Source organism: Ambystoma mexicanum, chromosome 9 (assembly GCF_040938575.1).
Source record: "Ambystoma mexicanum isolate Mex_15411 chromosome 9, UKY_AmexF1_1, whole genome shotgun sequence".
In the NCBI taxonomy this organism is placed as follows: domain Eukaryota; kingdom Metazoa; phylum Chordata; class Amphibia; order Caudata; family Ambystomatidae; genus Ambystoma; species Ambystoma mexicanum.
Genome location: NC_090931.1, coordinates 516,387,810 through 516,412,832, shown reverse-complemented (window position 1 = coordinate 516,412,832; position 25,023 = coordinate 516,387,810). Strand labels below are relative to the sequence as shown.

Below are 25,023 nucleotides of genomic sequence, written 5' to 3'. Positions count from 1 at the left end.
AATTTAACACTCCCTATGCAAAAAAAAACTGTGTGAACTTGTTCAGCTTTTTTAACTGATCTGTGATTCTAATGAGATGGCCACAAAGGAAAGAGTAGCTCCATCTGCTCAGACAGAGCCACAGGTCCAAAGAGCGGCAGCTGCAGAGACCCTCAAAGAGGAAATCAAAAGCTGTGCTGTGAGATGAAGGCTAAGAAAAAAGACAAAATTAGCCTTCTGTTGGATATCTGAAAAAATGTATTTCTTTATTTGAACCTTGGTGTAGTGAAAGCTTCGGTGTCATAGGTTTGTAGCTGTATTGTGCCATAGTCTGATCTGAAAGAGGACACCCTGTTTTTTGTTTCCAAGGTTGGTCATGATAACTGGGTACGAGGCATAATGTTCCATCCCGGTGGAAAATTCATTATGAGCTGTGCCGACGACAAGACTCTTCGTGTTTGGGACTACAAGAACAAGCGATGCATGAAGACTCTTAATGCGCATGAACACTTTGTTACATCTTTGGGTATGTATTCCATATGACTTCTTTCTACAAAATGTTGGAAAATAGTTTTAATATTCTTTTAAAATGAAATTTTTTTTAATGCTATTTTTCATGGAGTAGAATTTGAGTTGATCTAGAGAATTGTATGTTTCTCTGTCACAGAATGTCCAGAACATTTGACGCCCTTTTCTTGGTGTTCCATTCAGAAAAATGTCTCTGAGCTGCATAGAAACATAGAAAGGGGTTTTATAGTGCTGGTACATTCAGCCTTGCTTACAGATAGTTGAGAAATCTGTACATCCGTTGTAGAAAACTGGTCATTTCTTTCAGCACGTAAGCAGAGGTTTGAAAGTGCTGTCGCCGCTACACACGTAACTCAATCCCTTCTCTCACTTTGGAGCAATAGGTTGTATTTGCGGAACAGTAATTTACTTTTGACATGTCAATTTTAAAGTTCTTCAAGCTTTGTATTGTGTATGTGGAGGCTGTTTTCCCTCGGACTTTATTTTTGCCTCAGTGGTTCGGATGTTGCTTTCCTAAACAGTGATGGTGCCTCAGACTCCTCATTGGCAGCTTGTCCCTTTTTGATGTAGTCCCTCAGCAATGGGTTTCACTTTTACAAAGAGCCTTTTGACCCCAGTGCGCTGCTGGTTTTCAAGGAGTTTGTGGTGAGCAAGCCAAATGCGAGTAAACCTCTGGTCTATTTCGTTGGCTCCTGTTGACTCGTTCCTACCAGGCATATCACCATGGTCTGTTATGGCAGCTGCCACTGTGCACTGCTCCTAGGTGCTTTCTTTGCCTTACAGTCGCTGCTACCGTGCAATGCCAGCTAGAGTTCAATCTTTCGGAGGCCTGGTCCCAGGATACCAGGGATTCCAAAGAGTCCTGCAACAGTTATTTGTCCAGGTTAGCCTCTGACTGGACTCAAGCCTCCACCAATATTCATGTTGTTGCTTTTTCTATTGATCCTTCTACCAAGTCAATACACTTTCATTATCCAGGTTGGAGCCTATGGCCCAAGTGGTCTCTTCCTCTTGTTGCTTCAGTCTCCATCAGAAAGTGGCTTCAGAAAACCTTTGAAAACCCCCTTCCTATTAGTTTGACTCTCGCAGTGAGGGAGGCAATAATACACACTTGGACCCAAAATCAGACTATGATTGGCTCTTTACCGTCCTTTTATTCACTTTCACATAGGTATACAGCTAAATAGTTGAATAAATGCAATTGGTTATGCATAAACATATGCAAGAATGATTATACAAATGTCTACATCACTGTTAGTTCAGTTGCAGAAGAAAACGTCATCTCAGCCACGACAACACTACCCAGTCACAAGGCAATTAGGCAGAGAGATCACACATGCTAACGGGGTCTGGAGCGGAGCGTCCTCCCTCTCAGCGAGACTTCATCACCAAGGGTACCAACTCTCCCTACCATCAGGATACCGCTCTTCTTATGGTGGGAAAACCCGTCTTTGCCCTGCCCCCCACACCTTTTTCCTTAGGTTGCCATCCGTCCATGGCCAAAGGACAGACACCAAGCATAGGAAGCAAAGAGCGGAAAAATCCAGTCAGTAGTGGAAAAACCCAGTTTGTTTCTGGTGCGCTCGTTCCCAGCACCCCTTACTAATGCACCTGCACATTTCCAACTCCCTTCTTGGCTCGACCTTGAGCGAACTATCCAACAACTATCCTTCATAGTGAGCTCATCTGTTTCATAATATGTTGCAACCTTTGCAGAATTCATGTCTGCCTTCTAACTGAGCTCACAGAAAAGTAGACTTTCACTGCGGTTTGGAAGTGAATGTCCAAAATGGGCATGCACCATGTTTTAGCTCATTTTCGCACACGCATTACACTCCACCCTTTGGACAATCAACTGCCATATCCCAATGAACAAAAAGATTTTTTTTGAAACAGACGAAAAATACCCATCAAAATCGGAATGCAACAACAACAAACGAAACAATAAGCACAGCAAAAACCCCAACTAAAATATAACGCAATGCCCCTGGAATCCACGAAAACACCTAATCCCGCCAGCTCCCACCCTGATCTTGAGTGACTTGGGAAATTAAGTTGTTTAAATAGCCAATGTGCTGCTCCATAGAACGGGAACGATCATCCAAATCAAAACACATCCCTTGAACAGCACTGCAACCCAAATTGTGCTTTAAAAACAAATAGATAGCATTCCTGTTTTGCAAAATAGCTTTTCTAAAATGTCTGTTGGCTAACAGCAGCACAGTCAAAGCTTGAGAGGTTTCATTAAGTCCTTTCACTACCACACAAGCCACCTTAATCAAGGATTTATAGCCCGCAGCAGCTAAACCAGAATCTCCAACAAGGAAATTGCAAGTGCTAACACTTCAGCTTCAGACAACAAACGCACATTAGAATCACCAGTCGGGGGACAGGCCAATATGATGAACGGCACGCGGAGAGCAACGAATAGCAGACTGCAAAGGAAACATCAAGCTAAGGCGTGGTCAAGGCACAAGGGCCACCATAAATGTTAGCGGGAATATAGGAGTAGGTAATGTTACTGCAGGAAAATGGCCAACCTGTAGGAAGCTTAACAGGGCGTATATGACTGGCCACTAAAACAGTCAAATTAAAGAACATGTCATTAGACAAATCAGTACAAACTGACATAGATGGAGGACATACACGCTTTTTAAAGCCAGTACTGTTTCGAGCATTAGTCCAGTCCAATTGTTGACATTTGCCAATGTGCTGCGGATCACAACTCATTAGGTAACAAACATCAGCAGGAGCAATATTGTAGGTGACAAACGGGTCATAGTTCTCAATTTGTGATCATTGTCTGCGCAAAATCTGAAGTACTCATAAACAGAAAAAGAGCCTCTGACATCCGAATCCTCCACGAGAGAATCATTATGCAGTACTCTGAAAACGTGCCGCAACACAGGGGCCGACGTAGGCACAGCCACGAGGCACTTCGAAATCAAATGTGCGGTATCATGAACCTCAGCCAAGCAGAAGTGGGAGATGTTGAGCACACAGGCCCGTACAGTCTCAGGTTGCTACGCAATTGCAGCATAGCCATTCCACACCAAAGACATGGGAGTTGTGGAAGGGGGGCAAAACATCACACCCATGTCCACAATGTTACCGCTAGGAGCCACAATACCACGCAGTGGAACTGGCAGCAGGCAGCGTGGTAACATCAAAGCTGCCAGTCGTCATCCAGACCATTTAAATTCAGCTGCAACATGGAGTCACTTGCCACGGTTTCTCGCATGTCCCCTGACCCTCCCAAATGGACTCCGCGCGAAAACCACACACAGGGTCTGGAAAAGAACATTTCAAGAAAAAAATAAGATCAGTGAAGAACATCACTCACGTAAATAACATGTCAGCGGAAACATGCCTCAATTTTCTCTTCCCTGGTTCCATTACAAGAACAACTTGGTCCTCCCTGCTGCAACTACATCTTCCGGAACCAGTGGACCACTAGGTTTCTCCACCCAAACTTTCGCTCACGGAACCATTCTGTCTGATTAGCCAAAATCCTTATCCCCACGTATCCTTATCTCCCTTCTTTACCATAGACAACTTTACAGGTACAATAATTAACTGCGCCACCCTATCGCCCTTATGGATAGGTAGGTAGCATGTTCTCCCCACTATTGATTAGGATCACTTTTATTTCTCCTTGATACTTAGCTTCAACCATCCCTCCCAATACCTGGATTCCTCCAGATGCTAATCCAGATCTATGAGCAATTAATCCTATATGTTCTGATGGGGAATTTGCACTCCAATTCCCGTGTCGATAACACTGATTCCTCTGAGTTCCAGTCTAATGTCTTCCCTCGCATGTAAATCCACCCCTGCAGACTCTGGCGTGGCTCGATAAGGAGCTAGAGCCCCAAGTGACATTTCCCAGTACATCAATGTCTCAAATGCGCAGTTTGGCTTAATTTGTAAGGCTGGCGTTAAGATACGCATTAATGGAGTCTCACCATTGGCAATTGGTCTGTTACTCAATACTTGCACCGCATCCAAAACACGCTCACGCCACCCTTTCAGATTACCTTCACCAGTTTTCTGCAACTGTTCTTTCAACAAATCATTAATTCTCTCAATCCCGAAGCCTCCAGGTGATGCGGGACGTGGAAGATCCATTCAGCACCCTTTTCCTGACAAGTCTTGAATCAGTTTTCCTTTAAAATGTGACCCATTGTCACTTTTAATCTATAAAGGTATTCCATAATACACTGCCACTTGAGCGAACAATTTAATAGTATTCAATTGCGTAGCTCTCTTGCACGGCAACTCCATCAAATATCCAGAATGTGTCCACAATCGTACACACCTACTTGACATCCTGTGCTAATTGGCATTGGACAGATATAATCGATCTTCCAAAGTTGTCCATGTAAAGTACCTCATTTTAGTGTACCATGTATGACATGTGGAATAGATCTGTTTCTGATGCTGATACACTGAACATTGCAAAATTGTTTTCACCACTTCTAAAGGAATGCTGATTCCTGTCTTGTGCCCACATGATAGCCTTTTCTCCAGGATGCCCACTTTTCTGGTGTGCCCACTTAGCAATCCCTTCCAGATCATTTTCCTCAGACCTTGCATGCATAGCTGAAATTTTGGCATGTTCCTCTGCAACAGAATTCAACCAACATTCGAATGAGTCCATTGCACAGTGTGCATCTACATGATATACAGTTATGGTGCTATGCATTAACATGTCGGCGATATCTTGCCACAGTTCCTTTCCCCATAATTCTTTTGCATGAATCTTCCATCTATTCTTCTGCCATGTTGGCAGCCAAACAGCAAGTTAATTCGCAACGGACCATGAGCCAGTATATATATAACAGCCAGGTGCTTCTTGTTTTAATGCTTGGTAAACTGCATATAATTCTGCAAATTGACTACTCTTCCCTTTTCCTGATGTCTATATTTTCTTTATTTTGGGATTGCACGCCACGGCCTTCTGTGTCGCTCAGTCCCCACATATTTGGCTGAATCATCGGTGAACCATGCATGTTTAGTTTGTTCACTCGTCAACTCTCCATACGGGACTCCCCATTTTACAGGAGATTCACAGACTTCGGCCCCCTCCAAAGGTTCCAAATCAACCAACGGAACACCAGCCACTTGCCCATGTAACCTTGCTATCGAACCCTTTTCCCGTTTTGGCACGATCTTGATTGTACCACTTCCATTTAACAATGCTAGCCTCTTGAGCATGTCCTATTTGATGTGTTTTATTCAATGTGTTTTAGGAGGGCTCAGTACCCATTGCATAATCGCAATTTCCTGTCGGATCAATACATCGTGACCCACTGTCATTTGCTCTGTATCCACAAGAGCCCAATAGCATGCCAACAACTGCTTTTCAAAGGGAGTACATCGGTCACCAGCTTCGGGTAATTTACGACTCAAAAACCCCAAAGGAACGCGCTTTCGGTCCCGTTTCTGCTACAAACTCCAATTGGCATAGTTTTCCTGTACAGACGCTTTTAATTCCACTTCCCCTGCACTCAATGGCCATACATCAAGCACTCTCTGTATAGTATCTTTTACTGAAATGCTTTCTCTTGCTCCCCTTCCCACTCGAAGCGATTTCTTTTGGGTCACTTTGTAGAGGGGCACAAGAATCTGCTGCAAATGTGGTGTATGCGGTCTTCAAAACCCAAACAACCCATGAACTGTTTAGCTTGTTTCTTCTTCATAGATGTAGAAAACTCAGAGATTTTGTTTATACTTTGGCATCATTTCCCGTTGCCATTGTGCCACTGGATTCCCAGGAAAATCACGGTCTCCACTGGACCCTGGGTTTTTGTCTAAATAATTTCCCGTCCTTCCTTTCTCAAGCCCTCAATAACAAGGCGTAGGTGCGTCCGCACACTCTGCTGATCCTTTCCCTGTTTTAAAATGTCATTGTTATAGTCCGAAATCTGCTCATCAGGTTAGCACAGAATTCTATCCAAATGTTCTGCCACCAGCCGGTGACAGATTATTGGACTATGCATGTGTCCCATTGGCAAACGTTGAAACGTATACTGCCTCCCATTCCAAGAAAACGCAAACTGCTCTTGACATTCTTCTGCAATCGGTACGGTGAAAAATGCATTTGCAAAATCTATCACTGTGTACCCAGTTCCTTCCAACTTCTGCACTTTTTCAATAAAGTTAACAGCATCTGGAACTGCAGGTATTAATGAAGAAGTGTACTTATTCAACTCTCGATAATCCACAATCATCCTATAGCTTCCGTCCGGCTTCTTGACCAGCCAGACCGGATTGTTCCAACCGTGGTTACAGGTCGTACCACACCTGCTTCAACATACCCCTTAATGGTGCCTGGAATCTCCTTCTGCCCCCAATGAATATATGGTTTCATAGATACCGGTTTTGTGGCTAAGGGAACCTGCAAATGGGCATTTTCAATTTTGCAAAATCACGGAGGTACACGTCAATGCTCTCACCCCGAACTGATAGGTTAGGTTTTACCTCCCAATCCTAATGTCAAACCCTCCAGAACATCAAAGCCAATAATGTATTCAAGTTTGGGAACAAGCAACACTTGGTATGTATTCATTTTCAGATTACCAATTTTCAGATGAGCTCTGGTTTGGACTGCGGGGGTCTCTTTCCCTCCCAATCCAGTAATGGTGAAATGCCTGCCATTAAATCTTAGCGGATTCCCATGAATCAATGAGGCCCTGCCCCGGTATCAATCAAGGCGCAAACCTTTGGGGTATTTCCCGATTGCCAGAATAACTTCACATTCGCATGGGGCCGTCTGTCTACCATAATTCGGGCAGCCGCTACCGGGATTTGACCACAATCCTATTCTTATTCTGAATGCGCGTATTTGGACTCTGTCTCCAACATCGCGCTCACAACTTTCCGTAAATCAGCATAGGTCAGCTGGTATGGTGGTCATCCGCATTCTCAGGCGGCACAGAAGGGACCTGCCTTTTCACTTGTTTGTACTGCTCTTTTCCTTCGAGCCCTCTTTTTATATAGCTGATACATTTCTCGGGTTTCGATTTCATCAATATCTTCTCGTGGCACTCCATTTTCTAGTAGTGCCAAAAACATATATTTCCACAACACACGAGAATCTGGACTATCAAACCTATTTCCAGGGGTTTGTGCTATCACTGTGATCTCTCTCTCTGTCTCTCTGTCTCTCTCTCTCTGTCTCTCTCTCTGTCTCTCTCTCTGTCTCTCTCTCTCTCTGTCTCTCTCTCTGTCTCTCTCTCTCCTGTCTTGTCCCATTCTCCTAGATCTGCCAACTGTCTGATAGCATCCACCACCTCATCTGGTATTTTACCAGTCATCTCCACCAGCAGTCTCATAATGACATTTTTGTATGCAGGAGGAGCAGTTCGAATGATTGTATTTCGGGCTGAGACTGATAACGCTACTAACCCCATATGTTCGGGATCCTCAACATGGATGGCTTCTTTCATGGCATGCTCCCTAAGCCTCTGAATTGCCTCTCTCAATGTGTACCATTTCTTCTCCTCGCTAGGCCAGTCCGATGTAATTGGATACTTGAAATTACACCCTTGAGCAGTTAACTGTAAACACTTGCGGTTCTCTCCCGTCATTGAGGTGTCCCTGCCTGCAATACCTCCTGAATGTGTTTCCTGTGACAATTGCAGAAATCTTGAGGCATCCGTCGCGTCCTCAAAAAGACCCGCTGCACCTCCATCGAATAATTTGACCATGAAGGTTAACATAGGCTCACCAGCCCTCTGTTTCAATCGATTCTTTATTTCCCAACTTTCTGTTGAGAATAATCCTCCAAGGTTGTCAAATCCACTATACAACCTCCAGGATTATTCGGATTTGGCCCAGCTCGCCTACGCATCACTGGTTTAACATGCAACTCTTTCCGGCCAGGTTCTGGTTTGGACAGCACTTCCCTCTCTGACCAACTCTCTGAACTGATACTGTCGAGCACATCTCCCTCCCATTGGTCAGGGTCCCAATCAACCCCTGCAGAGGCAATCATTGTTGCTACCTGGTGGGTTTTTACCCTCCCTCTTCTCTTTCGATATTTGTATTGGGCGACGCTTACAGTAGCTCACTCGGCTACTGCTTGATATTGATCTGCCTTATACGCATTAACGCAATATGTTTCTCGGCAGCCAGCTCCTTTTCCAGTCTTAGGACACTCGCCCGCAATTCCACATTCTGTTAATACATCCTTCTGAATGCATGCAATAAAATCCACCCTTGTCTACTTAAAGTGGAACACTCCTTTTCCACAGGTAGCTGTTGCAGGCACCCCGCCACCTCGGCCGGACTCTTCTCTCCTAAACTCATATCCCAGGTCTCACTCAAACCTGCGCCACTCGCCCAAGTCTGCCAATTTGTCATATGGACTTTGTCCACCCATGGATCATCACTTCAGGACAGTCTCCGCTTGCGGAGCTTCCTTTTTTCCTAAATGGGGAACTCCTGGTGTCAATGAATGTTTCACGTCCCTATCGTCCATACCTTAAACCACACCCACCTTCTTCCTAAACACTAAAAGGAAATTGATTTTCTGAGTCCAAGCTCCAAATTTGTTGAGTTCTTTGGCATCAATATCAGCAGAAAGACCCTGCTCACAGTGCCATTATGTTTTGCTTTTCTGTCGCGTGTACTGACCCTAGAACCACTTGATTACACAGACCAAAAGTTCTTGGACTCAGGGAGACAATAATACACACTTGGACTCAGACTATGATTGGCTCTTTAAGGGCCTTTTATTCACATAGGTATACAGCTAAATAGTGGAATGAATGCAATTGGTTATACATGAACACGCACAAGCAAGAATGATTATACAAATGTCTACATCACTGTTAGTGCAGTTGCAGAAGAAAACTTCATCTCGGCTAAGACAACACTACCCAGTCCCAAGGCAGGAGGGCAGAGAGGTAGGCAACCGTCCCCGGCCCAACCCTTGCAGAACTCATGCCTGCCTTCTAACTGAGCTCACAGAAACGTAGACTTTAATTGCAGTTTGGAAGTTAATGTCCAAAATGGCTGCGCACCAGCGCCATGTTTTAGCTGATTTTCGCACATGCATTACATGCCCCTAAGCCCCCTCTCCCCTCGGGTGGAGTTGCAGATGACCTACCTGTCACCAGTGCTGTCAGTCACATCCCTCCAATGTGCATTAGGCTTTTGTGTCCAGTGATGTTGGGCAAACAGACCATCTAACCAAGTGTGGTCAAAACTGTATAGTTGTCAGCCAATCTACTCCCTCTCTGCACAATTGCCACTGAAGCATTATGTGCAGCTGACATCGCCAAAGACCCAGATATCTGAGTTGAATGTGTACACACTTGTTAGGTCCCTGCACACTGTGCACTATATATATACTACACAAATCTCGGGAGGCAATGTTTGGAAGGATTCAAGACTTGAATGACTATTTCAGACAGGACGGTGGGCTCCTCTGTGAACTTATCCAGGTTGTGGGCTGCTGTAAATGTCCTTCAAGTTAGTGAGCGTTATACAGATTTTGATTGCTTTATATGGGCCTGGCTATTGCCTGCTGTCAATAATAAGGGCTATGGCTGCCAAAAACCAATATGACTCTGTGAAGGATGCCTGCAATTCAAAGTTTGAAACCACATCTAAGAATGCTCATGAAGAAAGCTGCTAGAGTTTATTGTGGCAGCACCATCCCTGTAAATAGTTCCAACAAACCAACCTTTTGCCACATATCGTAGTTTTTGTAAAATAGTTACTATGGGGTTGTCGCGCTAGCAGTCAACCTATGGGAGTTTTAACATGCTTTAATCTCAATTACCCTAAAAATATTGTTCAAATGCATTTACTGGCCCACTGTTGAGGGTGAGAAGCACTTGATGTTTTTGACATCCTTATGATTTTTATGTGAAATAATGCCCCTCATACTTACCCTGCGGTAACCGTGCCTTGTCCAAAATCTGTGTGATCTGTTCCCCATTTGTTTTAAATGTTTTTTTTAAACAATGTGGGAATGCTTAAAGATAAGTAAATTGGATAGTAGTACAAAGTGCTATATGAATTTTTTAAAAGGTTAAAGGAATAGTGTGCCGAATAATATTGTCCCGAGCGTTCAGGTATGTGTTTTTAAGCATAAGTTGACTGATCGTATAAACATTTCCTTTAAACCTTACCGTAGTTTTCCTCACTTTTACACATGTGAAATCGGGCAGCTGGGTGTGGCCATCTTGTGCTAATCGTATCTGTTGCCACATTGCCCTAAGGTGAACCGCCCTGGCGGCACTAAATCATATCCCCGCCCCTGAAGCTGACATCACCATTCCTAGTGATTCTCTCCGCCTATCTCCATGACGTTACTGGGCAGCGTAGCCAAACGCGCACAGTCATCACCTATGTCTTGACGTCAGCGGACGCAGAACCCGGAATATCAACACACATCCTCTCACAGCACAGCACGTCTCAATTTTGAATACAAAACATTATTTTTAAAGGAAACCGTAATACACTATCATTTATAATGTGCATGTATTTCTCAATAAACGCTCCGAGAATATCCATTGATTTCCATATTCAACCACATTGGTAATTTCTTTGTTCTCGGTCCACAAATGTTTATCGTGAGTCAGTGTTCCTTTTGGGTATAAGAAGCGCATTGGACGCACTGTGAATTGCAAGGCTTCGGCATCAACTTGGCGCTAGGCCACCATAAACAATTTCAGGTTGCTTCTTATCGCTGGTACCACGACAGGCATATCGGCCCGGGGCAATCGTCACAAAAACGGTGTCATTGTGATCCAGCCATGTAAGTGTATCTGCAGCTGCCGGCTAAAGAAGTCATCAATTGGTATGTGGAATCGATGACGTTCACAGAAAGGCAGGATGTAACTGTGTAGAAAACATAACAGAAATGTGTCTCAGTGGCCGTTCTTCATTCTAATTTATCAATTTACCCATAAATTCTGCACCGTGTGAAAACTAATGAACACAAACGTGAAACAATGGAAACGCGGAGAAAACCTAGTGGAAAGTTAGTCTACAATGTGCTTGAGGGGTTAGTGCTATGGAGTATGTTTAGCTCGCAATGGGATGCAGAAGTTGAAGAAAGAATTCGAAGAACACATAGACGGCATTTTAACAGAATATTAGCGTAGAATTTGACGTAGGTGGAACCTTGGGGAACCCAGGTGTGGACTACTTGCATTTCGGTGCTGGACTGGCCATTTGCCCGGGACAAAGACGAGTACACACAGGTTGTTTTTGCGTGTTGCAATATGCCACAAACAACCCATTACAATGTAAGCCAGCAATAACGGTCCGATAATGAAACCTTGACTCATTTGTCTATAAAATCATCTACAGTAAAACGTACATAATATTCAGCATTTCCATTCTATCTGCGTACCGCAGAGACTCCTTTCAGATCAACAAATGTTCATAAAATGAAATTACATGTTCCTTTGTCCAGTTTTGGAATGGTGAACCTTATCATATTTGACAGTATTGTACACCTTCATTCATTCCATTTGAAATACTCCGAAAAACAATTGAACCTTATACTGTGTAGGATGCGTGGGTGTGCACAGCCAATGTGAGCGAATAGCCTTGCAGACAACAGTGGCATCTGAAATATTTTAGAAAAACAAACTGTTTGCTGGCATCTACCAATGCCGCGCAAAATTTCTAGTGATTTACTTTTTTTTTTTTTTAATGAAAACAGTTACTTTACTTCCAAATGCCTTATTTCTTAGTGTCCCTCTGGTGAACTGCTCTCTCCCAGTGCCTCGCACAGCAAGCACCCACCACCTGTCAGCTCAGCCAGTCTCCTGTTCTCAAAGTAAATCAGCTAATCATTTTTGCAAGTATTAAGTCTCTTGCCCTGACCAAATGTGCTTGTACGAGAATGTCAGAGCAGGCTCCAACCTTGGTGCACAATCCGTCTCTGCTCACTGACTTGGGCCATCTCCAACCCCCTCCTGCCAGGCTGTGGTCCGATGACCCCTGTTCCTTTTGAACGCATCTGGTCCCCAGACCCTACCCCCGCATCACCTCAACTTCACCTCCCATATACCTAATCAGGAGTGGTCATATATTTTGGTAACACTGACACCTATCTCCACTACGTTTTGAAATCGTAAGACTTCGAGGGCTGCAAATCATATATCGGCCCCTCTGATTAGGCATCCGATAGCAACAACCCCTTACACATGCCCCTGTAAAAATATAGATCAGAATGCACCTATTTCTCACCAACAACCCCCTTTGATGCGGCGTTCTGCTTACAGTCAGTAGTTCTTGCGTGCCAAGTTTCTTATGTAGCCTAGGTCTCATTCCTTTGTGGGACACATTTATTCAACTATTTGAACACGTGCTTGGTAAGGTAACTGCAGAACCCCAAAGTTGCTTTCATGCTGATAGCCATCGGACCCTCCCCCGATCAGTGAAGGACCCACAAGAGCTTGACGAAAGCAGGAAGTGTGAAAGCACAGCATCACACTGTATAACATCCTCCAAAAGACACTTCTGGCACACAAAAAATGGGCAAAGAGGATACATTTTAAAAGACAATTTGGACGCTTTATTTGGACACTTTGTATAAACATTGTTGAACCAATAAATAGTTGCGAATCATTTGAACCAGGAAGTCAACTGTTCCACGAGGTCTGCTTTCGGTGGACTGGGCAAATTTGCAATGTTTTGTGGCAATGTATGTGTCCTAGGAACAAAATCATGAGTGAGTCCATGAGTATTTATGTCCAACACAGTCAAAGTGCTCAACTGTGGTGGACATATCGGCCGAACAGGACATACTGAAGTCGAGATCTTTGGCTAGTTCCTCGGTCAATTGTGTTGAGACTTCAGCGTCTGTTATTTCAGCTTGTGTTATTTGCACACAAATTGGAGAAATCATAAATGTCGATTGTTTAATGGGTGGCCATTTTTTTGCAGGTGTAGATTGTGTGAAGTGGTCACTGATTCATTCAAAAGCATCTTCCTTATATTCAGTTTCCTCTTCTTCTTGTCGAGTTCACATTGTAGCAATGGTCCAAAAACACTTTGCTTGCTTCGCCAGTCACATTCAATTCATTTTCTGGCCATTGGGCATAAGCATCTCGAGTCTGCTTATTGACTGGACCACGACGCACCTCAAATAGTAGTTGCTCCATGGTGAAATCTGTTTGGCAAGCAGCATCTTTGGTTTCATTTGTCGTCTGTCTTCATATTACTGCTTTCATTGTATTTTTTACAAATACAAATATTTCGTTTTCTTCTAGGCCTCTAGGAAATGGGTTGTAAAAACATGTTCAATGTAAATCCAACATGCAGTATATAGCACTTTAGAACAAAAATAACATGCTATGAAGACACCAGCCCAAACCACTTTTTGTTAACAAACTTGTTTTAGTTCCCCTTGTTTTCTTGATTTTCTGTGAAACCATGTTCTTTACTGTAACGACCGCACCAGCAAGCTGGTCCGTCACCTCTGATCATGTGCCTCCTCTTCTAATTCCCGTTCTTGTATACATCCCTTAAATAGAATATTCATTAAAGTCAATCGTTTTTTTAAATCAAATTCTTTCCTCGCACACATCGCTTACATACATATCCTCGTAAACTGTGTACGTCATTTAGTCAAAATATACATTTTGAATTTCACCGGATTGTTGGCTAGTGTACTCGATCAGAGATCACCGTGCGAAACCCATTGTTTGTAATGTTGCAGTCAAGCATTTTGCATTGTATTCGGCACAGAAATTGTAACGTTGAACTGAAAAGGTACAAGTTTGAAAAGATGCTTGTTCATAATGTCACTGTCTAATAGTATCAGATGTAGGATATACTTGCTTTCATTCAACGGAACTGTCAGTACGCATACCGCATGCGCTGAACCAGCTCCAAAGGATTATGTAATTGTAGTTGAAGTCCCAGCATCTGCCTGTAACACACAGTACTTGTTTTAGTATGGATGAAAACGGTGAAATTGAACAGACACAATTGGATGTAGTCAATGGTATATGTCAATAAAAACCTATAAATGAAACATTATGTAAACTAACTACAGGATACGTAAACTATTTCATATTTAAAATTCCATGCATATTACATTTCTGTAATCGAAAAGCGAAATAACTCTACCTTATAGGCGCTCGAAGTTGTTGACTCCGGGAAAGAAATGGATGCAGAATCTTGCTCCTTCATTTTCAGTGCATTGTCACAAAGTGATAAAGGGAAAATTAGATTTGCCTTAAATGTGTGGGAAGATCCAACTCTCAAGAATATGAACTTCAACAAGTCTGTATGGCTCACCATTGTTTTACTGGACGTGTCAGTGATATCGTCACTACCGATAGTCTGTGCTTCAGAGAATATGCTCACCTAAAACAAATTGACATGTGAAGCAACCGATTACGAAAAGATTGTGCTTATTTCGAAGGGCACTATAGCATAGTTTTCTGTGTTTCTTAATCATTTTCTATGATGCTCCTAAACCCAGGGACAGATGTATAGCAAAATGGGGTATAGTTATAAATCAATACAATCTGGTAAATATGCAAAGTTTAGGAAGAAACATTTACACCAAAAGCACCAATCCTTCCATGTAGTTACCTATTTAGTACCCCAAGGCCTACAGCTAAATCATGAACCGTGACTCACATGAGGCAGCGTGTGCGTGAATAGAGTTGGAATGGCATTTGGAAGCAATTTTCTAGATGTTCTGAGTCGATGCTTCTTTGTGTACTGCGATTGGTCATACATATTTGTGGTAAAGTGCAGGCTGCAGATGCAGAATCGATCACCCCTCAAGTCCCCCAAGACATCCTGGGCTCTTTCAGGCTCTTCTGGCGCAAATCTGCAATAGCTGACCCATTCTCTTATTAGATCTATATTCCTCGGGAATATATGCATTCTCCAGCATGGGGTCTGGCATGGATTCACATGCTCATGAATATTCCCTGCCGTCAGGCCGGAAAGCCTCGGTATAGAAAAAATCAGTTTCGTTTCTGATCTGTCTTTCTTAGTAGTAACCAATCAGTGGTCTCTGGGTCATACTGCCCCCAGCCAATGACTGCCCTCTCCCTAAGCCCCGCCTCTGGCAGCCATCCTCAGATTTTTACCGCACGTTCAAGTGTTGGGAGTCCTCGTGCTGTAGCTCTCGAGCTTTTGCTGCGTTTTCACGCTTTTTCAGGAGATTTTTCTCATTTTTCGGTTAAATAGAGCCTCAAGCTCCACCGTTTCTACATCCGATCAACAGGGTCCCGTTTCGGAGTTTTCTACGCCCCTCAAGCGTGAAGATTTTGTCGTGTTACGCTTTTGGAGGATTCCAGAAGTTCCGAGGCCTACCCCAGACATAGCCCAGGAGAAAGGAAGCTCGACGCCCGGGAAGCTGTTCAGGACCTGCCCTGGATGCCAGCTTCAGAATGTGTTCAAGGAGGACGAGCATTCGTTATGCTTCTACTGTCTCCATGAGGACAAGGCGCACGTGGAGAAGGACTGTGCGTTTTGTGGGAACATGTCAGAGTGGACCATGAAGGATCGTCACCTCCGTTCTCGCCAACTGGCTGGAAGGGAAGAGCCCGTCAGGCGAGAAGAAGAAAAAGAAGTCCGAGCAGTCTTATAAGTCCTGTGAGGGCGCCCCTGCGACAGGGGCCCAACAAAAGGCCAAACACCGCGAGTCTGCGGGCACCGGGAGCGCCGAACGGTCGGGCTCCTTGGCTGCCAGGCAGGGCGCATCCTCCACGGCGCCATCAACCACGAGCCAACGCTCTGGCTCGGGTAAGAGGAAGTCCGAGAACCCGGCAAAGCTTCAGAGGCCACGGTCGATCTCGAAGATTCCGGCAGAGGGGGAGCGAGGCTCGGACCCTCCCCCCAAAGTGAAGGCCCCAGGCGTACAGAAGGTGACGATGGTCTTAATTCACCCTGCTAAAACCTCGATTGAGGATGTCGTAGCGGCCCTGGCTCAGCCTGTGGAGGCGACCTCAGGATCCAGAGTGTCTCTGCCACCGCGGAGGGAATCGTCTTTCAGGCCCATTGAGAAAACCCCCACGAAGTCCCCGTTGGAAAAGGATGGGGAGGGGCAGGTGGCCATCATGGATACGGACACAACCTCTGAAGAAGAGCTCATCGAAGTCATGGAGGAGGCCCAGCCCATCGGGAGGGATCCCGACGAGGGCGACGGTGTCACCGACGAGGTTCCTCAAGAGCCCTCGCGCCTGTCGTTTCCGATGCCGCAGGACACTTCGGCGGCCATTTTGTCAGCGATTCAGTCCTTATGCTCGGAGATGAGGACAAGGTTGCCCCTCCCCCCGACGGAGGTACCTGAGCCAGACCCGACGGGGGAACCGGGACCTTCGGAAAGTCCACCGCATAAGAAGAGGACGCATCCTCCGCCACCTCTCCCACCTCTGCGGCCTGCTCTGCCTTCCCCCCGGTCTACTACCCACGGGGATGACGCAGGCACGGACACGGCTACGACAGGTACAGATGACGACGAAGGCGACGACTGGACATGTCCCCCGTCGCCCCCTGCTCGGGCGTCCCTGCCCGACGAGATTGGATCCTTCCATGCCATGATTTCCAGGGCATTCCAGCTCTGCCCCGAAGAGAAGAAGGAAGGGTTCCTTTACCAACGGCGCGAGGCTAAAAGGAAGACGGTCCTCGCCGTACCACTTCTTGATGACATCTGGGATGAGGGGCTCGCCCTCCTCAAGAATCCTGCCACGGCACCTGCAAAGAGGGACCGGTACGAGAAGAAGTACCGGGTCCCCGACGCTGCCCCCTTGTGCCTTCGGGCGCAGCCTGCCCCGGATTTGGTCGTCTCGGCGGCGGCAAAGAAGAAAGCTGGGGGGGGGGGCGCCTCGACATCAACTTCCCCACCGGACGCGGAGGGCAAGAAGCTGGACACGATGGGACGGGTCATCTCATCCGCAGCGCCGGCTATCAAGGCGGCCAACGCCCTGGCTATCGTAGCCCGCTACGACAGGGAGTTGTGGTTCAAAATCGCCCCTCTATTGGACTTCCTTCCGGACGCCGAAAGGGCTGAGGCCCTTGAAATCTTACAGGAAGGTGAGATTGCTTCGGACCACGCCATCACGGTGGCAACAGACATCACCAACACCGGTTTCCGTCAGTTGGGCAACGGCGTTTGCCTGAGACGACGACGATGGCTCAAGGCGACGGATTTCCGCCAGGACGTACAAACCAAAGTTTTGGACATGCCCTTCGATGGGAACAACCTGTTTGGGAAGGCGGTTGATGAGTCCCTTCAGGCTATCAAGACAGACACAGAGACTGCCCGGGCACTGGGGGTGCTCCAACGACGATGGGCGTCCTTTCGGAGCTCCGGAGGCAGACACGGTGCCTCCAAGAGATCCGGCAGTGGCTACTCAACGTACCGCCAAGTGGCAAGATCTTCGTCTCAGGAGGCCTACAGGGGACGCGGCAAGTCAGGTGGTGCCCGTCGTCGTCGACAGGGAGGTCAAGGAGGCAAGGCAGCCTCCAAACAGGATTGAACCGACCGTGGGGTCGGGCCCCCACCGAAGCACCCCGGTGGGAGGCTGGCTGACGAGGTTCGTCAGCGTGTGGGAGTCCATCTCCACCGACCGTTGGGTGCTGGACGCCCTGGCCCAAGGGCACGCCCTCGAGTTCCAGAAGTGCCCTCGCGTTCCACCCGTGGCTAGGAAGGAAAATCACATCCCTCAACTACTGTTGGAAGTAAGGGCGATGCTCAAGAAAGGTGCCATCGAGCTTGTCCCAAAGAGGCTTCGGGGCTCCGGAGTTTACTCAAGGTACTTCCTCGTAAAGAAGACAGGAGATGGCGCCCCATCCTGGACCTGCGACGACTGAACAAGTACATCAAGGCACAGAAGTTCCGGGTGGTCACCCTCCAGCACGTGCTGGGACAGCTGGAGGAGGGCAATTTGTCGTTGTTGGACTTGGAGGATGCGTACTTCCACATCCCCATTCTAAAAAGACACCGAAAGTTCCTCAGGTTCGTGGTCCAAGGGCGGCACTACCAGTTCAAGGCCCTCCCGTTCGGATTGAAGTCGACACCCAGGGTGTTCACCAAGTGCCTCGCACCGGTGTCGGCGCGGCTGCACCTGCAGGGGATCCACGTCTATCCCTACCTGGACGACTGGCTCATCCAGGCCAAGGACAAGGGAGCTCACTGTGGAGCACACCGCGAAGACCGTCCAGCTGCTCACGGACCTGGGGTTCTCCATCAACTTTCCAAAATCCCACCTGGTCCCGTCGCAAGTCGCCCTGTTTCTGGGAGCCAAGCTCGACACAGTGGCGTGGCTGGCCTCGCCGTCGGGGGAAAGGACCAGGAGCATTCTTGGCAAGGTGCAGAGTCTGCTGGCCACAGATATGGCCAGGGTAAGATCCATCAAGTCCCTCCTCGGAATGATGTCCTCCTGCATTTATCTGGTGCGATTTGCAGGCTTCGGATGCGCCACTTACAAGAGTTCCTTGACACCCGCTGGGTCCAGTCGACGGGCAGCTTCGATGACAGGATCCCACTAAACGAGACGTTCCGTCAGTCGATTCGGTGGTGGGGTACCCGCTCTCATCTGTTGGCGGGCATGGACTTTCAGACCCCAGCTCACCAGGTGACGGTGAAGACGGATGCCTCCCTGTAAGGTTGGGGAGCGCACTCCGGAGATCTTCACGCAAGAGGCCTTTGGCTCCGGAGGAGAAGTCACTCCACATCAACATCTTGGAGCTCCGCGCAGTGTTCTGGGCCCTCGGTCTTTTCTTCCGTCCCTCAAGGGCAAGGTGGTGAGGATCTTCACCGACAACACCACCACAATGTTCTACATCCGGAAGCAGGGTGGAACCAGATCCCCTGCCCTATCCAAGGAAGCCCAGGATCTGTGGCATTGGGCCGTCGCACAAGGGATGTTTCTGGTGCCTTTTCATCTGGCAGGAATAAAAAACACCATTGCGAATCACTCAGCAGAGAGCTGCGCTCGTGCCACGATTGGGAACTACGCCAGGATCAAGTGGATCGACGATGGGGCGAACCCCAGGTCGATCTCTTCGCGACGGCGAGGAACTCCAAGTGCCGGAGGTTCGCTAGCAGGTTCCCCCAGCCGAGGAGCATGGGCGATGCTTTCTCGTTCCCCTGGGATGGCCTATTTCTTTATGCGTTCCCTCCGTTTCCGTTGCTGCTCCGGCTCATCAACCAGCTCAAGAGGTCCCGGTGCAGGATGATCCTCGTCGCACCGCCGTGGCCGAGACAGATCTGGTTCCCGGACCTTCTGGACTTGTCAGCATCCACACCAGTCAAGCTGCCGACGGACGCGGATCTTCTCTCCAGAGAAGGAGGCGCCATTCTTCATCACAACCCAGAGTCGCTGAACTTGCAGGCCTGGCTCCTGCAGCACTAGAGTTGGAGGGTACGACATCCCAGCCGACTGCAGAGGGGTTCTTGCAAAGGCCAGGGCGTCCTCAACTCTCAAGTGCTACGCACATAAATGGATGAGGTTCTCTGTCTGGTACCATGCACAGAAGACTAACCCTCTGCGGATTACGGCCCCTCAAGTATTGCCGTACCTACTGTCATTGGCCAAGGCTAGACTAGCTCACGCTTCCATCAAGATACATCTGGCCGCCATCTCACCATAAACTAGGACTACGGGACAGGCATCCTTGTGGTCTCATCGGCTGGTGAAGGAATTTATGAAAGGATTGTTCCGATCATCCCCGGCATGGGAGCTCAACGTGGAGCTGACCAGGCTCATGGGGGGGCCCATTTGAGCCTATGCATTCGGCACCGTTGAAGTTTCTGTCGTGGAAGACAGCTTTTCTCGTGACCATCCCCTCCGCACGACGAGTGGGAGAGATCCAGGCCCTATCTTGCAAACCACCATACTTGACTTTTCACGACACAAGGGTGGTGGTGAGGACGCACCCCTCCTTCATGCCCAAGGTGCCATCGGACTTCCACCTCAACGAACCCTTGGTGTTGCCAGTTTTCTTCCCATCGCCTTAGTCGCCGGCTGAGATCACTCTGCACTCGCTGGACGTAGCTAGAGCGCTGAAGTTCTACGTGGACCGCATGAAGAGTTTTCGGAAGACATCACAGCTGTTTGTAAGCTTTGGACGTGTGAATCAAGGGAAGGCTCTCTCGGAGGCTTCCATTTCCAGATGGCTCTCCGGCTGCATCATGCACTGTCACCGGTTGGCAAACCGACCGCTGCAAGGCCGTCCGAGAGCCCACTCGACCAGAGCGATAGCTGCTACCACGGCGTTCCTATCTGGTGTGCCCCTGCTCGACATCTTCAGGGCTGCAACGTGGAGGTCGACGCACACCTTCACGAGATTCTACTGCGTCGATCGGGACTCCAGGGAGGAGTCCAGGGTCGGCCAAGCAGTGCTGCGCAACCTGTTCGCTTAAGGTGAGCCTGGTGAGGAGGTAAGAGATGCTTAATGTTGAGGGGGGGTTTTTGTATTGCTTAATGTTGAGCCTGTTGCCACCTCCCGTGGTTGTGCATGTGTATACTGCTATGTATTCTTATATTCATGAACATGTGAATCCATGCCAGACACCATGCTGGAGAAGGAACAAGTTACTTACCTGTAACAGTTGTTCTCCAGCATGGGTCTGGCATGGATTCAGATGCAAACCCTCCAGCCTACCCCTCTGCGGCTCTTCACTTGGCCATAGTGCCACTTTATGTGCTACCAAATCTGAGGATGGCTGCCAGAGGCGGGGCTTAGCGAGAGGGCAGTCATTGGCTGGGGGCAGTATGACCCAGAGACCAGCGATTGGTTACTACTAAGAAAGACAGATCAGAAACAAAACTGATACTGATTTTTTTCTATACCGAGGATTCCCGGCCTGATGACGGGGAATATTCATGAGCATATGAAACCATGCCAGACCCATGCTGGAGAACAACAGTTACAGGTAAGTAACTTGTTCCTTATTGTGCCTTTAGGTTTGGCATGGGTCTTATAACGGCAACCGTAAACCATACAGGCAGGCATTGTTGAAAAATGTGTTAAAAAAAAGTCGACATCGGAAAAAAATATTTTGCATGAATGCGTGAGAAAGATGGAATTATTTCATACATTTTTCTATGCAATGTTTGTTTTGGTCACAGAAGCAAAACCTGTGTAGCGTAGCCGACTGTATTGTAGGATAACTTTCATACACGATTGATTGATGTGACGAAAATCATAACATGTTACTCGTCCCTTGAATGTACTATCATGCATCAAAAGGAAACCTGATTATAGACACGGTCCGCGCAAGATGCATTTCTATCCCAATTGACATTGATGACAATTGCTATATTTCGAGAACAGAACCAATCAAACTGAAGTCAATGGCAATGGCAATGAGATGAATGAACACTACAAGACTGGGTACATTTGTTCGAAAAAGATAGAAATTTAGAGATCAAGAAGAGATGATTAGGTGACCTGCCCTTACCTTGACCAACAAACTGATTCAGCAAGCAGGGTAGTTAGTAGCAGGAGAACAGGTAGCGCGATCACAAGTTGACTTCCAGTGCTCATAGATGTTATTATGTTAAGGGGTTTGTAAAGAATTTGAAAAGTGTGTGTGAATGAGTGACATGTATATGGCGTGGTCTTATGTGGATAGCAGGGGCGCGGCCTGCTTCAGGGCAGCCTGCTTGGAGACACTGGGTATGGCTAGCCCATGTGTACAATGGCTCCTTCGTTGAAGATACCTTTGAAGTGTATATGGTGTCTGGCACCTCTGCCGTATCCACCCATTCAGCCTTGCAAGGACAAGTGAGCGTGTCCTTGAAACAACCATTCATAAAAGTTCAGTTGTATTTTATTTTGTTGCTGATGTTGATGGCACAAATGTACTACACATTGTATACTTCCGGCTGCAGCACAGTGTGGGAAAATCCCCTGTACTGACCGCTGTCACTGGGGAATGCGTCTCTAGTGGCACCAACAACACAGGCGGTATTACTCGTCGAATGCAGTGTCCAAGCCTCCCATGAAGCCACCATGTAAACACACGAAAGTCCACCAGGCTGTACCACTTGTGGAAGATAAAGATACAAACTGTATTTAAATGAACAAGATAAGTGGATCAAACCTTAGTTGAAAATGCAATCTTGTATCCTATGGCATTGGTGCCAGTACAAATGTTACTTCACGGATCAATCAACTTGGGCTTTAAAGTGTAGACACATTACAAATTGGGACACAGAGAAATATTGTTTCTTCATTATACGCGAAAGACACATAAGATAACCAATATGATTTCCACAAATCGCAAGTGATGTATAGAATTGCAAGACTACATTCATTTGCCAGTGATAGATAAAAGTTACGACAATATAGGAGACAAACATGAAATGTTAGTGGCCTAAGTGACATCACATCTAGAGTACACTTACTCATTACTTGGATTGGAAGGGCAAACTGTTGTACGAAGTTCGTGCATAAGCACCATCATAATCCTCAACACGGACCGTGTGAGGCAGGTTGCCCTGAAGTAATGCAGCTCGGTAACGCATTGCAGCCGTGTCTCGTCTTCCATATGTAGGACAAGCATCAACAGTTTTCTCGGCAGCAGCAGTTCTCCTCGGTTGGCATTGCCTCGCACCGATTGCAGGTACACCAGGTGGAGAGGTCATCCATGCGACTAGGCTCAGGCTCTTGATCTGGTGATTCGTCCTCCCAACTGTCGTCCAAAGCCCCATTGTGTCTGTATCTTTCTCTTGCGCGTAATTCTGCCTCGGAATACTGCAGCTCAGCAGGGCTGTATTATGTGACAACATTAAAATAGATAGTAATGATAGTACTAGTATCTGTTCGAACAGGCTATGAGCAACAAAGATAGCTGAGCAGAAACGAGCCACAGGATACACAAAGACAGTGGAATCGATTTGAAAAGCAAATCTGATTTTGTCTGATGAGAAGCAGTCTGTTTATACTTGAGGAAAGAGCCATCCTGCCATTTCCATGGAGCCCTTACATTAGCTGGAGCACAGAGAACGTTGACACGAGACGTGCATTGACATTGTGAAATGGGCCGTACGCGTATATTGATCACAGAATCAGGGGATACGATTTAGTGCCGCCAGGGCAGTTCACCTTAGGGCTATGCGGCAACGGATAAGATTAGCACAAGATGGCTGCGCCTTGCTACCTGATTCACGTGTGTAAAAGTGAGGAAATTTACGGTAAGGTACATAGGAAATGGTTGTACGATCGATCAACGTATGCTTAAAAAACACATGCCCGAACGCTCGGGACAATATTTTTGAGCGCACTATTCCTTTAAGGAGAGGAATGAAAGGTTATCAGTGCAAAGTTGCTATCATTAGAAACTAATTTGGCATCCCTACTTGCCCAAAATGGTTTAACTTGGATAAATTACTTCTCCAGCATTGGATCTTTCATAGATTCACATGCTTTAATGTTGCCCGTCATCAGACTGGGAATCCTCTGTAAATTAAATAATAATTAAAATATTAAAACTTTCTCGGGAAAGAAAAGTAAAGAAAACTACACCCACAGGGCCCTATAAGGCTTGTGTAGCCTTTCACTTGTGGAGTCCCTCAACCTCCTTTTGGTCCATTTACACACTAACCAATGAGGTGGCAGGGCTGGCTTAGGCTCCACCTCAGTAAACCATCTTCAGATTTGTCACCATGTCTTACAGTACAGGGGAATCCTCTCGGCTCTGAGATTTTCCGACATTTTTCATAGTTTAACTTTTTTTTACAACCAATTTAAGCTTTTCAGCTTCCTTCACTCAGGGGCTTCCTGCCCTGCTCACGGAAGCCTGTATTTTTTTCAACACTCCCAAAAACGTTGTCTTTGCACTGTCATGCCTGAACAAGGCCAAACTGTTAAGAAGAAGACCTCTCTCTTCCAAGACTGTTCCAAGTGTGGAAAGGAGGTCATCTTTGTGAGGGACCCACACAAATTGTGCATACCTTCATAACATTCAGGTATGCAGTATTTGTCAGACATTCACCAAGAAAACCCTGGAGGATAGGTATAGAAGACTGCCCTTACATCTGGAGAGCAGGCAAATGTCCTCAGATGAGGAATCCTTCAAGACAAGACTGCACCATCAACCTCCTCCCGGCACACTGAGAAGCAAGCTCATAAAAGGAGACCTTCAGTGGACAGAGCACACTCCCCACCAGCCAAGGACAAGAAGAGGAGTAGAAAGTCCTCTAAAGAACTCTCCAGAACCCAGGAGGCCATGGTGACAGGGGATTCACAAAAAGGTCAAAGGGCAAGATGTTTCTTTATCCTCTAATTCATCAGTAAAGCGGTCGTCCACGGGGACACAGTCCGTGATCAAGTTAGCCTCAGCATCTAACAAGACTATGCCGTTGTCGACGGTTAAACCGTTGTCTACTACCAAACCAGCATCCTCGTCGACTAAGTCATCGTTGTCTAGCACTCTTCCATGAAGGAGTCATCGAGCAAGTGCTTGTCGATGACTAAGACGACGTCCTCGTCGACGAAGCACTCGTCAAAGGCTGAATTGTCCAGGGAGAGCCCGTCGACAAAGCTTCTGTCTATGGATAGGTA

The 25,023-nt window shown here is 46.8% G+C and overlaps 1 long non-coding RNA gene across 1 annotated transcript in view; it reads left to right on the top strand.

Moving 5' to 3' along the window:
• The first annotated feature begins 299 nt into the window (after nucleotides 1–299).
• LOC138488231 (uncharacterized) overlaps nucleotides 300–25,023 on the top strand; it is a 313,251-nt gene continuing 288,527 nt past the window's right edge. The window contains exon 1 of the long non-coding RNA XR_011274615.1: nucleotides 300–505. This is a non-coding gene — a long non-coding RNA (uncharacterized lncRNA). The remainder of the gene's footprint in view (nucleotides 506–25,023) is intronic.